The sequence below is a fragment of the Trachurus japonicus genome, chromosome 11 (assembly GCF_045865225.1).
Source record: "Trachurus japonicus isolate A0001 chromosome 11, Traja_1.0".
Taxonomy (NCBI): domain Eukaryota; kingdom Metazoa; phylum Chordata; class Actinopteri; order Carangiformes; family Carangidae; genus Trachurus; species Trachurus japonicus.
This window is the reverse complement of record NC_140917.1, coordinates 3526891-3533514: the sequence shown is the minus strand read 5'-3', so window position 1 is coordinate 3533514 and position 6624 is coordinate 3526891. Positions and strand designations below refer to the sequence as shown.

Sequence of the window (6624 nt, the reverse complement as noted above, 5' to 3'; positions counted from 1 at the left end):
CAAAAAACTCAGACGAAAGAGGAGGAGAAGCTTTTCTAAGAAAGAAAGAAAGAAAGAAAAATAAATCAGACGTTCAAGTTTCACAAACACGTGGAAATGATCCGACTTCTCTCCGAAGACTTGTTCGAAATCTGCTGCTGTGGCCACCGACGCCGAGAAAAACCACGTTCCTTAAAGTGACATTCACTTTGACATTATTTTCAAGGATTTGTGCCACAACAAAAAAACTCGGATGGACTCGGACGGACGAGGAGGAGGAGGAGGAGGAGGAGGAGAAGGAGGAGAAGCTGCATCGACACGTCTCAGTTCAGGATTTTACCGCGGTGCGTTCAATGCCCGCTCGGATGTTTCAGAGTTCGCTTCACACTCCCACGAGCCGATGATGATGATGAAACTTCCTGAGACACATCATCGGTGCAGAACTGGACCCTGAACGCCTCGTGGAGATGGCGGCAGCAGCAGCAGCAGCAGTGACATGCAGTGTGATGCGTTCAAAGACAAATCAAAACGGCAGGAAAACGCATCGACAGACTCTGATGAGCTCAGCTCGCGGGACGACGATAATCAAATGTTCTGCTGCTGTGTTTTCTGAGACATGAGTGTGTGTGTGTGTGTGTGTGTGTGTGTGTGTGTGTGTGTGTGTGTGTGTGTGTGTGTGTGTGTGTGTGTGATGATGATGATGTAACAGGACGAGCAGATATAGGAAGTGATGTCATAGGCGCAGACGGTCGGTCGGATCATTTTAACGTCTCTTCACACTACTGAACTCAGAGGACGGAGGACGTTTTATTCATCTTCTGTTTCACCAGGACCAAAAAAAAGAAAGGAAAAAAAAAACCTACGGTGGCTCAGAGGGTCAAACTTAATCCTGTAAATAATCAACCACACAAAACTTCAGTTGTTGCTGTTGTGTGTGTGTTTGCTTTGAGCCCTCAGGGCCACCGTACAAAATTCAGTCTGTCTAAAACAAAAGAAAATTGCCTTTTTGAGCAGTTTTACAATGACAGTGTGAAAACAAACAGAAAGAAAGAAAAGAAAACTAAAAAAAAGTTTTGGTCGTTGTTGTCGTGTGAATAAAATCAGATTCTTGAGCAATAAAACAAGAAAAAAGTCCCAAAAAAGGAAAAAAAGAAAGAAAAAAAAAGATCTTACAGATGTTTATTTTTTAACTGGTTAATGACAATGATTCTGTGTCGTCGTCGGAGCTGCTGACTCCTGATCTGGAGTCAGTTCATTTTCACCTCAGTGGATTTAACTTTTCATGTGTTTTGTCCATCGATTCAATAAATGCAGTGTGACCAGCCGGGAGAGAACTGACTTCACTTTAAACCACTCACCAATAACACTTTGTTTTTTTTACTCGTTTGTTTTGTTTTGTTTTGTTTTGTTCGTCTTTTGTTTCCTCTCTGTTGACGTGTTGTTGGATTCGCTCGTCGTTCGTTCGGCCGCTGTCGAGCGTCTTTTATCTTTTTCCACATGTGCTGCTGCTGCTGCTGAGGGAGCGATGGGTTTTAATTGGCCGAGAGGAGGCTCAGAAATTAGCAGCATGAGGATGAGGAGGAGCAGGAAGAAAAGTTCCCTGTGTTAAAGGGATAGTTCAACATTTTGGCAAATTAGCCCATTGCCATAATCCCTATAGTTTTAGCAGTAGGTTTGTTACCTTTAAGCTACGCTATGGAGGCTCATGGGATTTCTTGGTTTCCCTCATCAAACTCATCAAATACACAATCCAACAACTCCACAACGCTCTGGTGGACAAGTTGTGAGCTGCACATTCACCACGCTATGAGATAATAACACAACGTTACCAGACAGAGTTGTTTTAGAGGGAAATTCATGCAAAACTTCAGGGACAGTTTTTCATCAACAGTCTCTGTATTTCCCTCTAAAACAACTCTGTCTGGTAACGTTCTGTTATTATCTCATAGCGTGGTGAATGTGCAGGTCACAACTTGTCCACCAGAGCGTTGTGGAGTTGTTGGATTGTGTATTTGATGAGGGAAACCAAGAAATCCCATAATGAGCCTCCGTAGCGTAGCTCTGAGCAGCTCACGGCTCTGCTCCACCGTTCTAAAAACATCTTGCACCGACAATTAAAAGTATAACGAACCTACTGCTATGACTATAGGGATTATGGCAATGGGCCAATTTGACAAAATGTTGAACTATCCCTTTCAATGAGTTTTCTTTTTTTTAAATGCAGCGACAAAAAGTGAAAACTTGAGGTCGACACTGCAGCCGATTATCCAGTACGGTGGCCCTGAGGGCTCAATAAGACGCTGCAGCTTCTAACACAGAATGAGCTGCAAAGACAAACAGAAACAGAACTGATGAGTTGTGTTTCTAGAGGGACAGAAACAAGTGACGGACCCAGCTGCTGCTGCTGCTGTTACTCACTGAGTTTGTTTTATGATCAGTTATAATCAATATCAATGGATTCAGATGTTTTTGCAAACTTGTGCTGTTTCCTGTCGGCTCGGCCTCCAGGTCCGTCGCTCTTTAACCGTCCCCCTGGAAACACAAAGCTCTTTTTTTCCCCCATTAAATTGAAGAAGCTGTTTTTTTTCTGTGTTTTGTGGTGTTGCCTTCAGGGCCACCGTAGTTTTGAACAAAATGAGCAACTTGTTCGTTTTTTCTTCCTTTTTATACAAGCTAATAATCAATAAAAACCTCAGATTGATTGATCGATGACAGGTGTAAACACACAGAGACACAAACAGCTGCTGGTGTTTACTGACTCAGACTGAAGCTAAAAGCTAAAAGCTCCGTTTGTTTGTTTTTATTTTTTTGATTATATTTTTTGTTTCAAATGTCATGACGCACGTCGAGCGCTGACATTTTCTGCAGCGACTTTAAAATCCTCAAAAACTATAAATCACTTCCTCCTCTCACTTCACAGGACTCTTCCTCCTCCTCCTCTTCCTCCTCCTCTTCTCATTAATTATCACATTAAAATGCAGAAACGCAGCACAGTTTGACTTCACTGTTTTCTTTCTCTGTGTGTGTGTGTTTGTGTAAAACTCTCTGCGATGTAATCAGCATCAAAGTTATCAGAGGGAGAAATAAAGAATATTCAGAGAGTTTATCTTTGCGTTTGTCTTTTGTCTGTGTTTGATGTGGCGTCGCCGCGGCAGCAGCCGAGCCGAGCCGCCTCTGATCTGCAACAACATTTCATTTATTATAGATTATTAATTCTTCTGCATCGAGGCTGATTGATGAAACATTCATCTTTCTTTTCTTTTCTAAATTTATATTTTTTGTTTTTTCCTCTTTTGTGTTGTAGTGTCTTAAAGGAAAGAAGAAGGAAGTGAGCTGTGATGTACGTGGTTATTATTATTATTATTATTATTATTATTACTATTATTATCTGCAGTGTTGCTGTGTTTTCTTTGAACTGATCACAGAGCAGCGAGTCGACACGTTCACAGAACATCGTTATAATTGAAGCCCATTATCTCCCTTTACTTTAACCTGATAATGGATTCGTCTCAGAGCGTTAAGTCACGTTTATTCAGTCACACACAGAGGTTATATTACTATACTGTAGGTTGTACAGCGGTTGGTGGCGCAGTGGGCCAGCAGTTGGTGCTGGGTTTGATTCCCATGGTGAAGATGTGTGGTGAGCAGTGGAGCTGATGAAAGGTGATAATAAGAGAAACAATCAACTGATGTAACACAAAGAGAGAGAAAAATGACATTTATACAAAAAAAAACAACGAATAAATGTTAAAGAAGTCATATAAACGATAACAATAATATTATAATTATCTATTCTATCTATCTATTGTTCGTTCTATTGTTTGTAAAAATCTATCTATTGTTCTATCTATCTATAATACATACAATGATTGAATGTAATAATATTCTACATGATGATATAATATACTTTAATAAAAACGAATGGGAAGGATGATAAAACACTGTACCAATATAATATAATATATAATGTAACATAATATAATATAATATATGGATGGAGAGCAGCTTTTCAAAATAAGAGCGCAGGTCTGACTGTTTCCCAGCAGGAGTCAGTGAAGGTCTCATGATTCATTTAAAGTGACGGTAACGATTTAATTAAGATTTACAGTAAAAAAAAAAAGTGTGAATCTGAATAATGTGATTGATTGATTGATTGATTGATTGGTTGATTGTGCATGTGTGTGTGTTTTCAGAGGGACTTGAGCTTGTGTGTGTGTGGAGAATCTACCTGCAGAGTGTGACCTTTGACCTCTGACACTTCAGACAGGTGAGACGTTCAGTGTTTGAGTGTTATGAATCAGAATCAGATACTTTATTGATCCTCAGGAGCAGTGTTGTGCCTGAACGAGTTCACTGAACGATCGTTAATGAACACGTTCATATTTTGGGCGAACGTGAACTGAACGTAGCTACTGTATTTCCGCTTGATGAACGTTATTGTGACCGCGTTCATTCTGGCGTTTGTGAACGGTGCTCTTTACAGTAGATCTTCGTTCAAGAGATAGATGGAGCCTTCTGGGCAAAAACCCAGCTGTGGCGGGAAACTTATAGTTAAAAATTTTGAACAATGAACTATGAACTGAATCAGTTCATTTTTTAAAAATTGTGAACTGAACTTTGAACTAGTTCATGTAGAAAATGAGCTTTCCCAACACCGCTCTGGAGAACATGATTCAAAACCTTAAGACCTGAGATCTGACAAAGACATAAAACTTTGCAGTTTATTAAATCATTAACTCCTTTGTTTATCCAGCTGCCATTTGATTTTGTCTTTGTCTCATATCAACTCTTTCCAAATCAATACATATTGTAATGATAAAGATTTAGAAACTGTGGTTTATCCAGCAGATAAACGTGACGATAACGAAGGTGCAGCTGGTTAATTCCTCCTCCTCCTCCTCCTCCTCCTGAGTCTCTGTTTTTTTATTTTTTATTTTTTATTTGTGCAATACAAGTGACAGACATAAAGCAAACATAAAGACATGACAAGACAAGACAAGCCATGACACAGCACTAGACAATTAGTAAGTAAGTAAGTAAGTACTTTATTTGTATAGCACCCTTCTCAGTACGAATACACAGAGTGCTTCACATCGTAGATAAAATCATCATACACTACATCACAATACGCAATAAAATATAGAAAGTACTGTGCATATTACATAGTAATAGTACAGATAACAACATATGAGAACATCAAGTGGCACTTGATCGACCCGAGGGGGTCGAGGCAAAAACAATGTTAAATGAGAGGTGAGTCACATCCCACTGTATCTAGCACCCAAAAGCCCTTTTAAACAGAAAAGTCTTCAGTTGACCCTTGAAACAGTCTGCTGACTGGGCAAATCTTATCTCCAGTGGGAGCACGTTCCACATCTTCGGGGCCGCTGCCCCAAAGGACCGGTCCCCCTTCGTTTTCAGACGGGTCCGAGGGACTGACAGGAGGCCCTGGTCTGCTGATCTGAGGGAACGACTGGGGGTGTGGTGGTGAATGAGGTCACAGATGTAACTGGGGGCTTGGCCATGGAAAGCTTTGTATGTGAGCAGTAAAACCTTAAATTGAATTCTGAAAGATATTGGTAACCAGTGCAACGAGGCGAGTATGGGGGTGATGTGACAGGACTTTTTTGACCGGGTGAGAAGTCTGGCTGCTGCGTTTTGGATGAGTTGAAGGCGGTCAATGGATGACTGATTAAGGCATGTGAATAATGAGTTACAGTAGTCCAGTCTAGATGAGATGAAGGCATGAATTGCCATTTCTAATTCCGAATGCGATACTATGGCGCAGAGTTTGGAGATGTTTCTCAGATGGAAAAAGCAGTTTCTGGATAGTGATTTCACATGTTTGTCTAGGTGCATGGATTGGTCGAATTGCACCCCGAGGAATAGCTAATGAAGAAAAGGAAAGAGAGAGATAAGGAAAAGGGAAGTAAAAAAAGGGGGGGGGGGGGCAGATATATTAAGGTAGCTTGTGATAAGAGAGAACAAAATACATGATGGAGAGAAAGAAAAGAAAAGAAGACAAAAGAACATCGGCAAACAATCGATCAATCAGTCAATCATTCATTTTTCGTCCCCTTCCCTGCTTCGTCCCCCCCCCTTCCCCAACACGTAGGCTAGATAATGGAATAATACAGAACAGTAGGGATCATCTAAGTGTTTGTGTATGTAAATGTGTGTTTTTTTTATATATATATATATATATATATATATATATATTTTTTTTATATATATATATATATAAAAAAATTAAAAAATAAATAAAAAAACGGGAGAGGAAAGGGGGGGGGGATCCCTAAAAGTAAAACTTAAAGGGACAACGAGGAGTTTCTATTTGGTTATAAAAAAAGTCTCACTTTAATGTGGATGAATCTCCGTTACCACTTGTTATTGGGCCCATTTTAGATAAATCTATGGTTTTGTCTCTATGGTTATTTTGTTATTATTAGTGGTGGTGGAAATGCTGGTCGAGCCGACCAGCGTTTCTTTACTTTCGGTTTCGTGGCGAGTCATGAGAATAACGCCGCCGAATCACCGTTTATGGTTGGAACTACGACGGTATGTGATCGTCTTCCAACCTCTGACTTTAATTCTTGATGAATGAAAACATGAGTCTGTCTTGCGCCGGTCAAAGAATTTCACGGT

General features: G+C 40.2%; 1 protein-coding gene across 1 annotated transcript in view; it reads left to right on the top strand.

The window, feature by feature from the left end:
• Nucleotides 1–6624, top strand: part of LOC146977901 (flotillin-1) — a 364493-nt gene that overhangs the window by 128032 nt on the left and 229837 nt on the right. The window lies entirely within an intron of this gene.